This window comes from Dipteris shenzhenensis, chromosome 4, assembly GCF_047967505.1.
Source record: "Dipteris shenzhenensis isolate YYH24624 ecotype China chromosome 4, Dip_SZ_1.0, whole genome shotgun sequence".
In the NCBI taxonomy this organism is placed as follows: domain Eukaryota; kingdom Viridiplantae; phylum Streptophyta; class Polypodiopsida; order Gleicheniales; family Dipteridaceae; genus Dipteris; species Dipteris shenzhenensis.
The window spans coordinates 18,021,997-18,041,058 of NC_141599.1; positions in this window are offsets into that span (position 1 = coordinate 18,021,997).

Below are 19,062 nucleotides of genomic sequence, written 5' to 3' on the forward strand. Positions count from 1 at the left end.
GCCAAACAGAAGGCTCACAGCATCAACAGACTACCTACCGCCTCTGCCTCAATGAACACTCACAGTGTAGTGCCTCCTCGACAAACCTCTGCCAACAAGCTTCCAACGCTTTCTCCAACATGACCAGCCTGTCCATACGAGGCCTCTCTACAACTAGCCTCCAAGCTCTCCTATCGGCCATCAACAAGCAACGCTCCAAGACGGATAGCCTCCACGAAGTGACAAACGACCATCCCAGTGAACGACCTTCTGCCACGGGAAGGAATAGCAGCAGCTCATGCTCTGCTCATAGTCTTCAAGCCTACGATCTGCTCCAACTGCGCCCAAGAGATCTTACATCCTGTAACGAGCCAACACTCTAGTCTAAGGCCCATACAAAGAAGAAAAGCAAAGCTTCTTGACGATGGCCTTCACCTTCTCCTTAACGATGCCTTTGCCTTCTCCTTGACGACCCCTGCGAGCTCCAGACGATTCCCAAAAAAAGACACATGGCAGATAGAGCTTTACCTGAGTTAGGTTCATTACCTTGGGTTAAGTGATCAATGGTCAAGATTGGCTTGAAAGTCAGCCACGTGGCAAATAAGACTTGACTCTAGTAAGGTCAATCATAGCCATGGCTAGGTTATAGGGTTAGTCACCTAGTTTCACCTCAGCACAGTAAGTAACCCCTTGCTAAGTACAGTTTGGAATGCAGCATATGAACCCCTGTGCCACATCATCAATTGAACCTCTCTTCTTTACAAAACTTCGACAAGTCGTAACTTCCAGTCCAGAAAAAGAATTTGGACACGCTCCAAAAAGGAAAAGTGATCGCCTTTTCAAGCTCTACGTGCTTGTTAGATCAAAATCATTGTTAGCAATTAGACACTACCAATATTGAAAGAAATCAATTGGTAAGACCTTTGCAACAAATGACAAATCAACGGATGAATGCAAAAAGTATGCCAAAAGCACAAGTGCATGAGGTGACCATAGCATAGAACATGGCATCCACACATAAAGCATCAAGGCACAAAAAAGCATCATGCATCAAGCTACATCAAGCGAAGAAGACAATGATATCAAGACAAGATGTATTGAGAAACAAAAACCTTGCCAACCTTGCCTATATTTTGTAAATCAAGCCTAACCACCTGAGAGTAGCTATGAAAGCACCCAGGGGAAGTATTGACATGTTAAAACCACACTTGACCACCTTAAGAAGCAATGCAAGCACTAAGGGGAGGTGATGGATTTGAAACTCACATCTGACCACCTTGCAGTAGCCAATGGATCATGGCACCAAGGGGAGGTGTTGAGATATGGTGCCATGAGCACATGAATTAGAGGCAAAGGTATGTGCTAAGGAATGTATTAAAGTAGTGTGTGTGTGTGTGTGTAGATATGTATATACATATTTTTACATGTACACACACAACATATGTCTCTCTCTCCCTCTCTAAAAGTTTCTCTCTTTGTCTCTGTCTTCCCCCCCTCCCACACACACACACACACACATGCACGCACACACACACATTTTTTATATATAGTGAAAGCACATGTGCATGCACACGCACACACATACACCTTTTTTTAAATAGTGAAAGTGTGCACGCACACACATACACATACTACCTTTTTGGAAGTCCCCTCTTTGCAACAACGGTTGTTTGTTGTAGTTTGCTCCTCTCTTATAGGCTTGCCTTGTCAAAGGTTCTTTGATTGCAGGATTTATCTTGCGTTAGCTACCTTGGGGCACACACTATTGTATTGTTAGCCGTGTGCTTTGTGTTAATCTGTTGTGGTGGCTATATATATTCTCTCTCTCTCTCTCTCTCTCTCTCTCTCTCTCTCGTGCCACATGTGTTCTCTCTCTCAGGTGCCGCATGTGTTCTCAGAGGCTATGTGTCTTCTTGAGCATTGCATGTCTTTTTGGGATGGGGCGGCGAGTCTTCTCAAAATCTTTGGGTCACCACCTTCTACCTTGTGGCTAATGGTACCATGCCATGTGGCAACTGGGGGTCAATCCGCTCCCTCTCTGAAAACGCGTGCCTTGTGGTACCGACATGTCCTCTCTCTCTCTCTCACTATTCACTCACTCTCTCTCTCTCCCCATATATATAAATAAATTTTAATATATTATATATCTAATATATATTATTATTTATTTATAAAATATATTATGGAAAGTTTGAATTCCTTGAGAGTGGGGAGGGAGAATGGGGGAGGGGAAGGAGGAAGGGGGGGGGGGCAGGGGAGGTGATGGAGACAGAGACAGAGAGAGAGAGAGAGAGAGAGAGGGGGGGGGGGAGAAGGAGGAGTGGGAAGTTTGACTTCTAGAGCGAGAAGTTTTAATTCCTTGAGGGCCATATATTGACTGTCACCTCTCCCATAACTCATTTCCAATCACATCCTCCCTCTCATCATGTTCCCCTTCCTTCCTCTCTCCCTCTCTCTCTCCATCTCCCTTTTGCTCATGTTGCACTCCCTGCCCCCTCTCCCTCTCCCTCTCCCTTGTGTTGCACTCCCCTCCCCCTCTAAGTTCTCCCTTTCAAATCTCCTCCCTTCTCTCCCTCTCTCTTCCCTTCCCCCTCTCTATTACTTTTTGAAACTTTGAAAGGTGTTTATTGGCACCATTATTAACTCTTGGAGATTTTAGAGTTTTGAAACTCTAAAAGGTGTTTATTAACACTATTAAGTATTGGAGATTTTAGAGGACTCTCATGGTAAATTAGTTTCATGCATGGACCTTAACTATATATATATATGTATGTATGTATGTATGTATATATGTATGTATACGTTGTGTGGATAAAAATGGAAAAATATTTTTCACTTGTTGCATGTTGCTGGGTGAGTGCATGGCTATGTACATAGCTAGTTGGTTGTGGAAATGAGCTATGGATACTCTCATGAAGGACTCCACACTGATGATATATTGTCTTGAGATGGAAGACACTTCTACAGGGACTCTGGGAGATAATGAAGTGCAGTGTGGTTGTAGCAGGCAATCCAGAGAGTGTGACGGGGTTTTGTTGTGGGATGATATACTCTTCATGGTTGTCCTGAATCCTTTTTGTAGGAGGGCATGAGCATTTTTTTGTTATGGTTGTCTTGTAGATGCTTTGTGTCGGAATGGTGCTCACCATATGTGGCAGCATGGGCAATATGGTGCTAAGTGCTTTTAGCATGCATTGGTGTGTTAAAGAATGGGATTTTGGGCATCCATGGTCTTGGTGTAAAGTTTGAAGGAAGGGTGGAAGAGTGGTAAAAAGCATGGGATGACATGGCTACAATAAAAAAAGGTATCCATGCAGGTGGCTACGTGAGGACGAGGCGAGGAGGTTCTGGATGGCGAGGTGGCGATTGCAAGTAGCATGCTACGAGGAGAGGGCGTGCTCCATGAGCAGAGGGAAGCTGCGGTACTGGCTATGATCACTAGATGGACGACAGGAGAGTGAGCTCCAGGATCAAGAGTAGCTGTGAAGCTGCTATGCTTACATGAAGGAAAAGGCGACGGGGGAGCTTCGTGAGCACTGTGAAGGCAGCAAAAAGAGAGCTGCTGTGAAGAAGATGACAAAGGTGGGAGCTCCGTGGTGATGAGCTCTGTGGTACAGTCAGCGCTTACTGAAGTCTTGTGAAGACTTGGCTGTAGTAGATGATGCGGGTTGCGGAAGAGACTTTGGGCGACGGATAATCACAAAGCACGGTGGGTTCTCAGCTTTGTAAGTGACAAGAAGGAGAGCTCTGAAGGGGAGAGCTTTTGAAGTTCGGGGGTCGAGAGCTTGAATGTGGCCTGGGAAGGATGGCGGAAGGAGTATGTGAAGTCAGGGAGTACCTTGAGTGACAGTTGGGCTCTGGAATTCGGTTGAGGGAGGCTTTCGACAGAGAGGGGATCTCAATTATGGATTGCTGGGGACCAAGGCGTTGTGGGTGCTGTGAGAGCAGCAGAGGGGCTATGAGCAGCTATCGTCAAGTAGGAGAGGTCGTCTTGTTGAAAGATGCTTGAACGGGTGAAGCGTCTCTACTATGCAATTTAGAGATCCATGAGTTCTATGAGCAAGAGCTAGACACGGGTGTTGGAAGTCATTACACAAAGGCAAAGACGGTCGACATGAGCTGCTGATGAGTAGGGAAGGATTCCGCAGGAGAAGCCAGATGATGGCTGGACGGAGGTAACTGAGGTGGTAAGCTTCTGAAAACAGAAGGGCTACGAGACATAGTGACGCTCGTGTGCAATAGGAAGAGTTGGGGACATCGCTACTGCACTAACCAGGAGTCCCTTGGATAAATGGAGCTCTAGGAGGATCTTGGACGACAAAGGTGGGAGCTCCGTGATGACGAGAGAGGCTGCTATTCTTGTGGTGAGCTGTTGGATGGATATGGGCATCTTTTCTGTTGGCTGGATGACCATTGTTTGTACGTGCTCCATGAGTAGGGAGAAGCTGTGGTGCTGGCTATGATCACGTGATGGGCGACGGGGCTACTGCTTTGGAGGGAGCTTCATGAAGGTGCTTGATTGGTGACCACAAGAGCTCGGAGATCCTGAGGTGGGAGTTCGGGTTTGCTGGATGGAAGTGAAGCATTGTTAGTGCATGGGTTGGAAGAGCCATGGAAGAGGTCGATGAGTTTTGCATGCACGAGAGAAGCTGCAACACTTGACAAATGACCATGAGCTCTAAGATGCTGAAGTAGCAACTATGAGGAGAGACTAAGGAGTAGGTGGAATCGGCCATTGATGCACTACTATAGAAAATGATAAGAGAGGACTTTTATGAAGTGTACACAGTGATGACTTGGGCTTGCAACGTCTTGTGCATGGCTGCAGAGAAGTAGTCACTAAGTGTTGCAACTGATTGTGAGGGGTCTCCTACCCATACCTTTCATGGCCAAGCGTCTTGCCTTTATATTGAGTTTATTGTAATTCTCTAAGGCAGTGGGATGCTGACAAACGATATTTGAGTCCTTTTGGGTAATGGTGTGTGAGTGGAAGAGAAACTGCACTTATGGATGATCATGTAGAGGAGATGGACTGCATCATTTCTAGTGCTGGATTGATAATGTTGGGGAAAGTAAAATAAGATTACTGACCGTGGTCACTTTGTGGGTGCTTGTCTGGTGAGTTGTGGGATTGTATGCATTATGAATCTAAATGATTTGTGAGCTTGAGCTCAGTCAGTAGGAGCTCATGTTGGGCTGTGTAGTCCATTGGTTTTCTTTCTGAGGTCGACTGGCTTCTGGAGAAAGTGTGGCCAAAGTGTTGAGTTGTATCAGAAGGTATGTGTAGAGCAATGATGTTGTATGAATACCTTTTGCCTTGTGATTGTGTTGTTCGGGTGTTTTAAACGTGGATGAGGGTGGTTGTGAAGGCGGATTGGGCTCTACTGCTTTTGTCCATGCACGTTTTGGTGCCTCCACGGAGGACTGTGCACTTCAGTTTACAAGTGTGAAGCTGTGCAGTCAGTTGTAGTGTTGAAGAGCTGAGAGAGATGGCATAGGACTTTCCAGAGTTTTGGGGGATGCCATATGAAAATGCAGAAAGATTTCTGGAAAAGATAGGATTTATAGCACTTATGAAGGATAGGGCAACCCCTGAGATTTTGTTTCCAATCTTGAATTATTGTTTGCAGAGAGATGCAAAAGCATGGTTGCAGACTCAAGTGGCTACCTTCAGGACTACTCATCCTCAGCAGCAAAGTCCGGAGTATACAGTGGTGAGAGCAGATTTTCTTGCACGGTTTGCACAATCCAGGAGCCCTAATGAAGTATGGAAGGAGTTGTGCAAAATTCAGCAAAAGGATAGTCAAGATGTGGATCAGTATCTGATAGAGTTTGGTAGACTGTAGAGTCTATGGTGTGAGGCTTTGACTCCTAAAGTACCCCCGCAGATGATAAAGAGAGACCGGTTTGTGGCTGGTCTAGAGCCTTCACTCCGTCTAAAAGTGGAGCTAAAGAATATTGATAGTTTTGAGGATACAGTCAGAGTGGCCAGAGAGAAAGAATGGAAGGTCAAGAGACTGAGGCAGCTTGGTATGCAAGAGGAGCCTAAAAATCTCATTAGCAGGCCTGAAATGATCAAGGCATATGTAGAGAGAGAGCCGGTGTCTATTCCTGTGCAGGATGATTCCCTGAAAAAGGATTTGCATGAAGCTATGGAGCTGATGAAAACACTCAGCCTAAATTGGATGGAGACTGCAGGAAGAAGCAGAGGTCAAAATAACAGGAGAGAGGCTATGGATGGAGGAGAAGGAAGTTCAGCTGGTGCAAGGAGAGTACCAGATTATGTGATGAGCTGTAGGCTAGAATTGGAAGAGGAACCTGAGGAGACAGTCATAGATGAAGAGATAGATTTTTTGAGTGAGACAAGGGAAGAGAGCATCTCATCAGAGGAAGAGAGTCAGTTGTCTTCATTGTTGAAGGAACCGGATGCATATAGAGTTGATGATGTAAGGGAGCTGGAAATCATTACACTTATGAGTGGAGGCTTGTCAGTTGCTATGGAGGAGGGTGTTGCTCAACCAGATCTGTGTGAGATGGCAGAAGAGAGCCCGAGAGAAGGGGTTGCTACCATAGATGGCAGAGAGGTTGAGAGCCCATTAAAGGCAGCTAAGGATAAGTCTGTGTGTGTAGATGATGATCATGCTCCAGTGTTGTGTGGTGATGATGTGCCTATGATGGTTGAATGCAATCAGTTAGTGGTTGACATTGTGATTGTGCATGCTGAAGAGACTGAGGTTTCAGGTTCAACAAGTGACGAAGAGAGAGGTGAAACTAGCGGTGAAGATGAGAGCTCAATCATGTCTGATAGTGATGAAGCTGAAGTGGCTATTACTGATAAAGTAAAAGACTTGCAGTTAAAACACTTAGTTTGGGTGGGACCAACAAGTGTTGATTGTGTGCATGTAGACTGTGATGAGTGTGAGGAGATTAAGATTCAATGTTTACAGGATGATGGTGATTCAGAGGATGAGTTGAATTGTGTTCTTGATGATGCACTGGATGATATGTTAACATTGATCTCATCGAAAGAGAATGAAAACACCAGTATGCATGTTGAGAAGGATGGCAGTGATAGTGTGGTTGATGATCAGCTGGATCCTTTACTTGATGATACCCTCATGGATTTTGCATGTGTGGTTGGCAAAGACAAGAGAGAGTGTGCTGATATATTTGAGCATTCTTCAGGTGAGAAGGATGTTTGTTTGCTCCTGGGTGATCTTGATAATTCATGTGATGGGTTGAGTTTTGCAGCTTCGAAGGTTGAGGCAATAGGGTATGCTGAAAAGTTCCTAATCACAGATTATGAGCTGGTTGTACCCGTGAGATTTATGTGTGAGGTTGTGACCTCAAAAGATGTAGCTCATGTGAAGATGAGCAAGACTCATGATATAAGTATGACGGCTGATAGCCAATGGAGTTGTGTAGTATCTTGGCAGGAAAAGTTATGGGATCCTGGAGGCTTATATGGAAGGAGTTGGTGGCTATATCAATTTGGTGTATTGTTGATTCCATTTGATCCAGGGGGATGGTGGATTATGCATATCTGGCAGTGGAGGGTTCAAAGTTATCCTTTTGATCCAGGAGGAGAAAAGAAGAGGCATAGAGCACAAGCTTGCTTTGTTTTTGAACCACGTGGTTTGCTAATGATTTTTCTTTAGCTGCTGGACATGAATGTCACAGCAGGAGAGTAGGGGTTGCTAGAGATGTGTGGATCAAAATGGAAAAATATTTTTCACTTGTTGCATGTTGCTGGGTGAGTGCATGGCTATGTACATAGCTAGTTGGTTGTGGAAATGAGCTATGGATACTCTCATGAAGGACTCCACACTGATGATATATTGTCTTGAGATGGAAGACACTTCTACAGGGACTCTGGGAGATAATGAAGTGCAGTGTGGTTGCAGCAGGCAATCCAGAGAGTGTGACGGGGTTTTGTTGTGGGATGATATACTCTTCATGGTTGTCCTGAATCCTTTTTGTAGGAGGGCATGAGCATTTTTTTGTTATGGTTGTCTTGTAGATCCTTTGTGTCGGAATGGTGCTCACCATATGTGGCAGCATGGGCAATATGGTGCTAAGCGCTTTTAGCATGCATTGGTGTGTTAAAGAATGGGATTTTGGGCATCCATGGTCTTGGTGTAAAGTTTGAAGGAAGGGTGGAAGAGTGGTAAAAAGCATGGGATGACGTGGCTACAATCAAAAAAGGTATCCATGCAGGTGGCTACGTGAGGACGAGGCGAGGAGGTTCTGGATGGCGAGGTGGCGATTGCAAGTAGCAAGCTACGAGGAGAGGGCATGCTCCATGAGCAGAGGGAAGCTGCGGTACTGGCTATGATCACTGGATGGACGACAGGAGAGTGAGCTCCAGGATCAGGAGTAGCTGTGAAGCTGCTATGCTTACATGAAGGAAAAGGCGACGGGGGAGCTTCAAGAGCACTGTGAAGGTAGCAAAAAGAGAGCTGCTGTGAAGAATATGACAAAGGTGGGAGCTCCGTGGTGATGAGCTCTGTGGTACAGTCAGCGCTTACTGAAGTCTTGTGAAGACTTGGCTGTAGTAGATGATGTGGGTTGGGGAAGAGACTTTGGGCGACGGATAATCACAAAGCACGGTGGGTTCTCAGCTCTGTAAGTGACAAGAAGGAGAGCTCTGAAGGGGAGAGCTTTTGAAGTTCGGGGGTCGAGAGCTTGAATGTGGCCTGGGAAGGATGGCGCAAGGAGTACGTGAAGTCAGGGAGTACCTTGAGTGACAGTTGGGCTCTGGAATCCGGCTGAGGGAGGCTTTCGACAGAGAGGGGATCTCAATTATGGATTGCTGGGGACCAAGGCATTGTGGGTGCTGTGAGAGTAGCAGAGGGGCTATGAGCAGCTATCGTCAAGTAGGAGAGGTCGTCTTGTTGAAAGATGCTTGAACGGGTGAAGCGTCTCTACTATGCAATTTAGAGATCCATGAGCTCTATGAGCAAGAGCTAGACACGGGTGTTGGAAGTCATTACACAAAGGCAAAGACGGTCGACATGAGCTGCTGAGCAGGGAAGGATTCCGCAGGAGAAGCCAGACGATGGCTGGACGGAGGTAACTAAGGTGGTAAGCTTCTGAAAACAGAAGGGCTACGAGACATAGTGAGGCTCGTGTGCAATAAGAAGAGTTGGGGACATCGCTACTGCACTAACCAGGAGTCCCTTGGATAAATGGAGCTCTAGGAGGATCTTGGACGACAAAGGTGGGAGCTCCGTGATGACGAGTGAGGCTGCTATTCTTGTGGTGAGCTACTGGATGGATATGGGCATCTTTTCTGTTGGCTGGATGACCATTGTTTGTACGTGCTCCATGAGTAGGGAGAAGCTGCGGTGCTGGCTATGATCACGTGATGGGCGACGGGGCTACTGCTTTGGAGGGAGCTTCATAAAGGTGCTTGATTGGTGACCACAAGAGCTGGGAGATCCTGAGGTGGGAGTTCGGGTTTGCTGGATGGAAGTGAAGCATTGTTAGTGCATGGGTTGGAAGAGCCATGGAAGAGCTCGGTGAGTTTTGCATGCACGAGAGAAGCTGCAGCACTTGACAAATGGCCGTGAGCTCTAAGATGCTGAAGTAGCAACTATGAGGAGAGACTAAGGAGTAGGTGGAATCGGCCATTGATGCACTACTATAGAAAATGATAAGAGAGGATTTTTATGAAGTGTACACAGTGATGACTTGGGCTTGCAACGTCTTGTGCATGGCTGCAGAGAAGTAGTCACTAAGTGTTGCAACTGATTGTGAGGGGTCTCCTACCCATACCTTTCATGGCCAAGCGTCTTGCCTTTATATTGAGTTTATTGTAATTCTCTAAGGCAGTGGGATGCTGACAAAAGATATCTGAGTCCTTATGGGTAATGGTGTGTGAGTGGAAGAGAAACTGCACTTATGGATGATCATGTAGAGGAGATGGACTGCATCATTTCTAGTGCTGGATTGATAATGTTGGGGAAAGTAAAATAAGATTACTGACCGTGGTCACTTTGTGGGTGATTATCTGGTGAGTTGTGGGATTGTATGCATTATGAATCTAAATGCTTTGTGAGCTTGAGCTCAGTCAGTAGGAGCTCATGTTGGGCTGTGTAGTCCATTGGTTTTCTTTCTGAGGTCGACTGGCTTCTGGAGAAAGTGTGGCCAAAGTGTTGAGTTGTATCAGAAGGTATGTGTAGAGCAATGATGTTGTATGAATGCCTTTTGCCTTGTGATTGTGTTGTTCGGGTGTTTTAAACGTGGATGAGGGTGGCTGTGAAGGCGGATTGGGCTCTACAGCTTTTGTCCATCCAACGTACCAGATCCTTCACATTTGCTACTATTTCTTATCTTTTGGTGTAACTTATCTGTGTTTTGAGGAGTGAGATTTTCCCAAAATTTTATCCAAAAACTAGAACAAAAGTATCTATAAAAATAAATTTGGACATTGACAAGTCCAAAATTAATGAAATAAGTGTTCTAGAAGCTCCTTGGTTGAGTGCTCTTATATGACAATAGCCATCTCTTTTTATCAGATCCTTCAACATTGACATTTTCAAATCTCCTCCATTTTAGAGCAACATGGTTGTCTTCCCTCATTTCATTTGGACAGACATGAAATGTCTTCTTCTTCAACTTTAGACTATAATGCTTCTATATGCCACGAATGCATTCAATGCAGTGCCACTCACGGTCTCCCTTTGGACAAACCATTGACTCCCACAGAGACCTTAGGACCTATTCTCCCTTGCAACACATGATGAAGATCTAGGTGGCCTACAAACTGTGCATTCATTGGGGAGGCATGGGCATCACCATTTGGCACATGGATACTCTACTATCACATGTAGCATAAAAAAGTGTGCGTGATGCAGATTGGATAGAGTTTAATGTCGAACTGTAAGCCCGTGGGTGGGGTCAACACCAATTGTCATGGGAGTAGCATTACTTGAGGGTTGCATGAACCAATGTATAGGAGCTCTACAAGCTTTGGAGAGACCGCTTCAAGCCACGAATTAACAAGGAGACTGTGAAACACATCATGGTTTGTGTAGACACACAACAAGACAAAGCACCCATAGACGTGCACATAGACACGTTTACTAAACTAAATAAAAAACTTACGGGTGCGTCTATTTGTGCGTCTATTTTCACATCTGGAGACCCGCGTCTACCAGCGCGTCTATATAGCAAACACACGCGGATAGACGTGCATTTAGATGCTTAAATAGACGCTCTTATAAATGCGTTTATAGACGCAAAAATAGATGCTTGTCGAATAGACAGACGCATATATAGATGCATTTATAAACGCACTGATAGACGTGCTTTATAATATTTTTTTTTAAATTTACAGAATGCTGTGTATGTTGTGTATGCTATATAGTTACAAGAATCCCATTTCCACAGTGTGTAATTCAATTCTTACAGCCAACCGCATTTTAATTACAATTCCAAATAAAACATTACAACTCCAAAATGCAATAAAATTGAAAGCTCAAAAAGTGCTTGTATGTACATATAGCACGAAGCTAAGCCACGTCATGTGGCTTCAAGTACAAAAAATAAGGAAGCTAAGCCACATCATGTGGCTTCAAGTACAAAAAATAAGAGGGGTGTATATACAAGAGGCACGAAGCCCAGCCAGTGTCTTTAAGTACAAAAAAGAGTAGCTAGCACTACTTCTACGACTAATCCTCGCTGCCTTCCACGCTCCCTTCTGCGCTCCCTTCTGCGCCTCCTTTCTCGTCTTCCTCATCGTCTTGTGCGCGGGCCTATGAACAAGGGACAACATATATCAATGTATGAAAAATCAAATCTTTACTTATAATTTTGGCATTATTTAGTTACTTTCAAATACCTCGGGGGCCGCTAAAGTAGCCCGAGTATACTGCTCCTCAGTAATCAACCCATCATCATAGAAGTGCCTCCATGTATCTCCTCTGCGATGGTAGCAGTGGTAGGCTGTCTCCACAGGAGTAGGGTATCTGCCCACGATCTCAAGCTGCAAGATGACACAATTTGCGGAGGGATTAGTACAAAGAAACAACCTCCTAATAAACTACATAAGCAATATAATTTGAGATCGATACTTACAAATTGGGCCTCCCATGATTCAACACCCCCTGCTCAAAAATACACGCTTCCATATTCCTCCATCTAGATCCTTCGTGCCTCCACGTGTTGCAGACTGGGGTCCTCCCTTGCTGACTTCATTGCTTTCTTCCACTCATGCTTGTGAGTGGTGTGGGGCGGGCCCCTTGGTGGTTGACCTCTCTTGAGCCTGGCAAGCTCTGCTAGTGCCTGCCTCTTAAGCGAAGATCTTTTATTGCCAAGTATCGTAACAATATTTGACTTGGCCCATTTATCTGTGAACTGGCGATTAGGGGGGTTAGGATACCTAGAGTGAACAGTAGCGAGGGTCTCATCATCCAACCTCTTTGGCTGGTCTTTGAAGTGGATAAAGCAATCTCTGTAATTGTTAGCAATTACAGAGCGCATGAAGGCCATGATGTCCTTCCCCCGCGCATCCATCAAGATGCCTCCTATCTGAGTGATGTCATAGAATATCCTACCATCACCCGGAGGCACGTTTAAATCATTTGAATCATCATTGTCCCGACCGCCACCCCTCCCAAAGCACTGTGCCATGCATCCCCCACCACTCTCCCTGCTACTACGCTTGCTACTGTGTCATGTCGAGCTTGTACGTTGGCCACTCGTAGCTAGAGACTGCATGGGACTACGCTGACCACTCGTAGCTGGAGAACCGAGTCTTTACTGCACAGGAGTACGTCGACGGTTCTGTGAGACAGAAGGACCTCCTGACAGCATGGGGGAAGGGGCATAAGACGGCATGTAGAAGGGGCATAGGATGGCATGGGGAAAGGGGCATAAGATGGCATGGGAGATGGGCTTGCGCTGTGTAGCCGGCTGGGCTGTGCTGACTCCGTTGGGGTGATCTTAGCTGGTGTGGTGTGGTTTGGAGTATGTAGTGCCGACTCCTGGGGGGTTGTTTAGAGTACCCGTCATATACCCATATAACTCCGTAGGACTAGGAGGGTGCCCTAAAAGGTTATATAAGTCCCTCCAAATAGAATCTCGGGGATCAGGTGAGCTAGAAGCGCTTCCTGACCACATGTTGAATTGGAAAAAAGAAAAAAAATCTATTACTGATGAGCTGAGAGGAAAGGGGAAGGGAAGAGAGGATTACTATCGGAGCGCGTCTATAGATGCGTCTGATTAGCGCATCTATTTTCGCGTATAACAATGCGTCTACAGACGCGTCTGTTTGTGTCTACAAATAGGCTAGATGCGAGTTTAGATGCGCTTGTAGATGCGGTTTTAGACGCACTTTGAGACGTGCCTATAGACACGCTCCAACAGACAGACTTTTCTAAAAAGTAGAAAAGGACATTGCGCCCGACACACAAACGTGACACTGGTACCTAGATCATGTGTTTTTTGGATACGAGAAAGTACAAATCCAAAGAGAGCAAACTTCCAAAAAATATCAACTGCAAAAAGACTTACCTTGAATAGAGGTATGGAAGGTTCTTCTTCTTTTTCAAAGTTGCTTCTCCTCCTTGTTCATCCTCCTCTCCTTTAAGCTTGGAAGTAAGTGTGGGTGCCTTCCTCTTAAGTGTAAGCTTGGAAGTAAGTATGGGAGCCTTCCTCTTAAGCATCGAAACTGTGGATCTGCTAATAAGGAAGCAAGCAAGCCATGTGAAGTATAAGTAATGTGAAGAAAAGCAAAGTGAGCACACTAAAAGCAGGTTTAAAAGCCGCGTCTATAGGCGCATCTAATAGCGTGTCTATAGGCACATCTAAATATATAGAGTAGACGCGATTTTAGACGCGCTTTTATACGTGCTTTTAGATGCGCTTTTAGATGCACCTTTAGATGCGCCACAGAGTTTAAAATTAAACATTCGAAGAAGAGCACATTTGGTGGGTTGTTTGTTTGTAGGATGTCTTCATCTTCAACAAGTAGCTCCAGTGAGGATGAATCCCTCCGTATCCACCATCGCGAAATGTGGTTGGAGCAAAAAATCAAATGTCTGTGTGATCGATGTCGAAGAAACATGTATCGTGCATGCAGGATTAGACTCAATCACATCTCAAAGTATGGAGAATGGGATGTGACCGTAAACAGGGTAAGGGTTTGTAAGTTAAGGTTGATTGAGATACCTATGGGTGTTCATATGTTGGAGTTATGATCCCGTTTTAATTTGATACAGGATGCAGTGCCACACTTGCATATGTTGCCCTATGCTCGCCATGAGGAGGTGAAGCGTTGGTGATATGAGGTGGGATCTTCAGGAGAGACCGTTACGGATGCATGGAGTGATGGTGATAGTAGCCCTCTGCCATTACCTCATGAAGCTGTGGAGGAGGAGGTGTTTGATGATATGGTGCGGGATTTTATATGTCCATCAAGGGAGGGATGATAGCATGGAGCAGGATGATATTTTTACTGCAGGATCGACTCCACTGTTTGAGGGGTGCACATTCTTTCTTCTACGTGCCTCCCTTGAGTTACTAAACTTGCAAACCATCTATGGATGGAGCAATGCAAGTTTGAATGCATTACTCAAGTAAGATTTAAAGTCTATTTTGCAAACATGGTGAATTATGCTAGTGGGTCAATTACTCGAATGCTTTTCCTCATTTATGGTCTTCATGTGCAGGCTATTGTGTAAAATGCTTCCAAGGGAGAATAAATTACCAGCCTCAAGAGATATGGCAAGGCGACATGTGACCTCTCTTGGAGGATTAGATTACAAGCACATCCATGCATGTGTCAACGATTGTGTTTTGTTTCATGGACTACATAAGGATGCAAGAGAGTGTCCTACTTGTGGAGAGGCAAGATATAGAGCAGATCTCAAAACTTTGGATGTGCCTTGTAATGTTCTGCGACATTTTCCCATAATCCCTCGCATCCAACATATGTTCAAGTGCAAATCTATTGCAGAGCTCATGTCATGGCATTCCTCCCATCGATCAACCGATGGCAAGTGGAGAACTCCCATGGACTCTCTTGCGTCAAAGCATATTGAAGACACATGGCCAAGCTTCAAGGAAGAACCTAGGAGCTTGAGACTTGGATTGGGTATGGACGGTGTGAACCCATTTGGTCTCAAAAGCATGTCTTATAGTGCATGGCCAGTGATATTGGTGAATTACAATCTTCCACCCTCTATGGCTATTCAGAAAGGACATGTTATGCTGTCCCTTCTAATTCCAGGGAAACATAAAGTCAAAAACCCTGATGTTTATTTGGAGCCTTTGATTGACGAGCTAGAGATACTTTGGAGAGGTATCGAGGTGCATGATGTGAGCAGGCCTCCCTCGTCACGAGACTTCAACTACAAAGCATTCTTGATGTGGATGATGCATGACTTCCCAGGCTATGCAAGTGTTCAGGTAAGCATTGCACTTCTAATTATGAATAGGTGAAGGATGTGGCACCCTAAACCCACCTTCAACTCTTAATTGCGTCTATTGTTCAGGTCTCACTACATCGGGTTACCATGCATGTCCTGTTTGTGGTCCTTTGCTCGTTGCCTCACGTGCAGATGCATTGAATAAGGTCATCTATGAGAATCACCATCGATTTCTCCCACCTGATCATCCTAGATATGTTGCCCCTTGGAATGAAGTCCTCCCACAATCACTCACCGCGGGAGATTGGATGAGAATTTGGGATGGTTCCATGACTCCTCCACCACTTGGCATGAGCTGGTAAGGGTTTGTAACTATTGTGTGCTATATTGGATGGAAGAAAAGATTGCCCGCTAACACTTTATTTTGTTTAGATACTCCATCTTTTATCATTTACCATATTGGTCCCACCTCAAGATCAATCACCTGCTTGATCCCATGCATATCTTCAAGAATGTGGCATCTACCATTTGGGAGCATTTGAATGGGACACGAGATTCCGTAGGCATAAGGGAGGATCTACGTACCATAGGGACGATGCGTGAAGCTTGGCCACAAGAGAGACCAAATGGGCGTGTTTTTTTACCTCATGCACCGTGGATGTTATCAAAGCAAGAGATGGCGATGGTGAAGCGCGCTATTACTACAATTCGTACTCCCACTAGATGCATGAGGTGTTTGAAGGGAGCCTTTACAAAGAGCAAGAAAAGAGGTGTAGAGCAATTATATGGCTTGAAATCTCATGATTGGCACAAGATGCTCCAAGTAAGTATTTTATGTGCATAATATCTTTTTCCTTTCAAATTTGTGAGTGAATAATTATAAGCAACTAATCAACCACCTCCTCATGGGTTCAGTTCATACTACCTACTAGCATTTCACGTAGTACATCGAAGGACGTGAAAGATTGTATTTACAAGATGGGTGAGCTTGTGAGGTACTTTACATGATACAAAATATGATGCGTATCAATGCTCCATGCAAGTTTGAATGCATATTGCTAATATGCTGTACTTTTTCATTTCTAGGTATGTGAGCTCAAAGGAAATAGATCCCACCACGTTTGAGAATGCTTGAGTTATGTCAGTGGAGGTGGTTTGTTTAGTGGAGGAGACATTTCCACGTTCTATTCTCACAAGCCAACTACATCTTATAGTGCATTTGGTGGATGAGATTGCTATATGCGGTACTATACATGCACGATGGTTGTTCTTTCTCAAGCACTTCATGAAGACCTTGAAAGGCTTCATGAGACAAAATGCAACACCCGAAGGTAGCATGGCCGAGGGTTGGTTGGTACAAGAGTTACTTGTATATATTTTTGAGTTTCTTGTTGATGTGGATAGCTCTCTCCCACGACTATGGAGAGATGATGAAGACCTAAGGATGACCTCTATTGTGCCTCAAGGGAAAGGACGCAACAAAGTAATAGACACGGAGTTGCATAATAGTATCAACCTCTTTTGCATGCTTAATAGTGATGTGATGAAAAGATGGGTGATAAGATACGAGGATGCAAAAGCAAGAAGACAAGAAGAAAGGGCCCTCTTTCGTACACACCATAGAGCTCGTGTGCCATACCCTCAGTATCTAAGAGCACTTCCACAAGATATTCATGTGGATTGGCTACTTGATGAAATGGAGAAAGCAGAGAAAGATGAGGGGATGCATATCACAATGGAAGAATGGGAGTATGCTAGGGGATGCATGAGCGAGGTCGGTATATAGAATCTTATGCATAAGTTAGGAGCTTTCAATAATTTAGATTGCTTATTTAATTGATTTTTTCTTGGTGTAGTGCACTATGTTCAATGCTATATGGTGTGAGGGCAAGCATTTTCGAACACAACGAATTGATGATAAGAGAAACACACAAGATTGTAGCGTCATTGCTAGCTTTGAGGGAGCCAATGGAGCCATGGATGATCATTGTGGTATAATCCAAGATATTATTATGCTTGACTTTCGACGCTTCTTTGTGTATGTTTTGGATGTAAAGTGGTTTAAGGACGTGGTGGAAAGAGGCCCTGATGCAACAATCAAGCGCCATGCAAGTGGCTTTGTAACTATTGACTCCACAAAGTTTTGGCAAAGTAGGAAGGACACACTGGTACTACCACAACAATGTGAACAGGTACTGTGCACACATATAAAAATACTCGCTTTTAAATATTTGATGCAATAAAAATAACATGATTTTATTTGTGGTTAAATTAGGTTGTCTATCAATCAATGGTGGATAATAATAGATGGTGGCATGTCATACCTATTATGCCACGTTCCAAAGTGATGTATAGTACATTTACTAATATGGAGCGTATGGAGGATGATCATGGCCATGGACGTGATGATGACTGTGATACGAGAGAGGAGGATGATCATGAGATAGGAGATACAAATATTGAGGCCATTACTTGTGAGGATGAGCCTACCATTCGAGATGCTGATTTCGATGAGCACATGACTAGCACAAGTAGTAGTGGGTTGAAAGTATTTGTAGATCTAAACATTTGTTTGGATTTTGAAGTAGATAGTTTGGCAAGGGTTGATCTCATTGAGGATGAGATGGAACCGTAGCCCCATCATTGATATTGGCATACATGTCATCATGTTGCACATCTGAAGAGCACTTATCCTATGATCATGGGACCCCTCATAGGATGAGACATCATGGGCTCTACTCTCCAGAGGACTTCAATTCCACTCAGTCGACTCCTTAGGGGACTACCCCTTGAACTAACCCTGGGTGGACTCCCCATGGGCCAACTCCTTAGGGGACTACCACTTAGGGAACTTCTTTGCTAATAGCCCATGGCATCGTCGAGAGTCTTGATGAGTTCATTGTTGTCGCAACCATGAGCGATGCAGAGGTAGCAAGATTCTTTTCTCTCCTATCCCAGAAAACCTCCACTATTCCATCTCCTACACACATTGAGGGTAGATGAGGGACATCGACCACTTTATCTACTTGATAATCGTCCCCTATAGCCCCTTTCAACGGATTATCACTTCGGCATACCCATCGTAGGTCTAGAAAGAGTAGTAATAGTCGAGGCTATTGTGGTGGGCACGGGAGATGTAGATGAGTTTGCACACTCCCACCGCTCCAAGTCTCCCCTATATCATGAGACACAATACCAAGTTAGTCCCTTTTCATCTTCACTCATAGGCCACAACACCCTGGAGACCACTCACTCCCCTACTCCTCACTCCTTAAGTGCTTGCTCCACCCCTCACTCTAGCTCTGCTACTCCATCCAACGTGCATCCTTGGACCTTGTTTTTCCCGAGGACCTATCCTATAGAGTGAACAATGTTCGGGAGGTTATACAAGATGATGATGTCAGGAAGGCAGTCACAATATACATAACGAGGTTGGTAAGCATCCACTTCACCAAGGATATATTCAAACCTTGGAAGCAATAGAACAATAGATCCAAGGAGACCATCATAGATGCCCTCAAGAGACAATTTCCAAATCCTAAAGGGTATGAGTCTGATCGAAATGCCATACTTACATGCATGGGGGAGATCCTTAAGTCTCTAGATAAAAATTAAGGGACACTGTTAAGGAGGGTAAGCACAAGCTAGGGTGGGTGGACCCAAAAAATTGGAAGAGAGCAAAGAAGGAGCACACATAGAGAATCTAGAT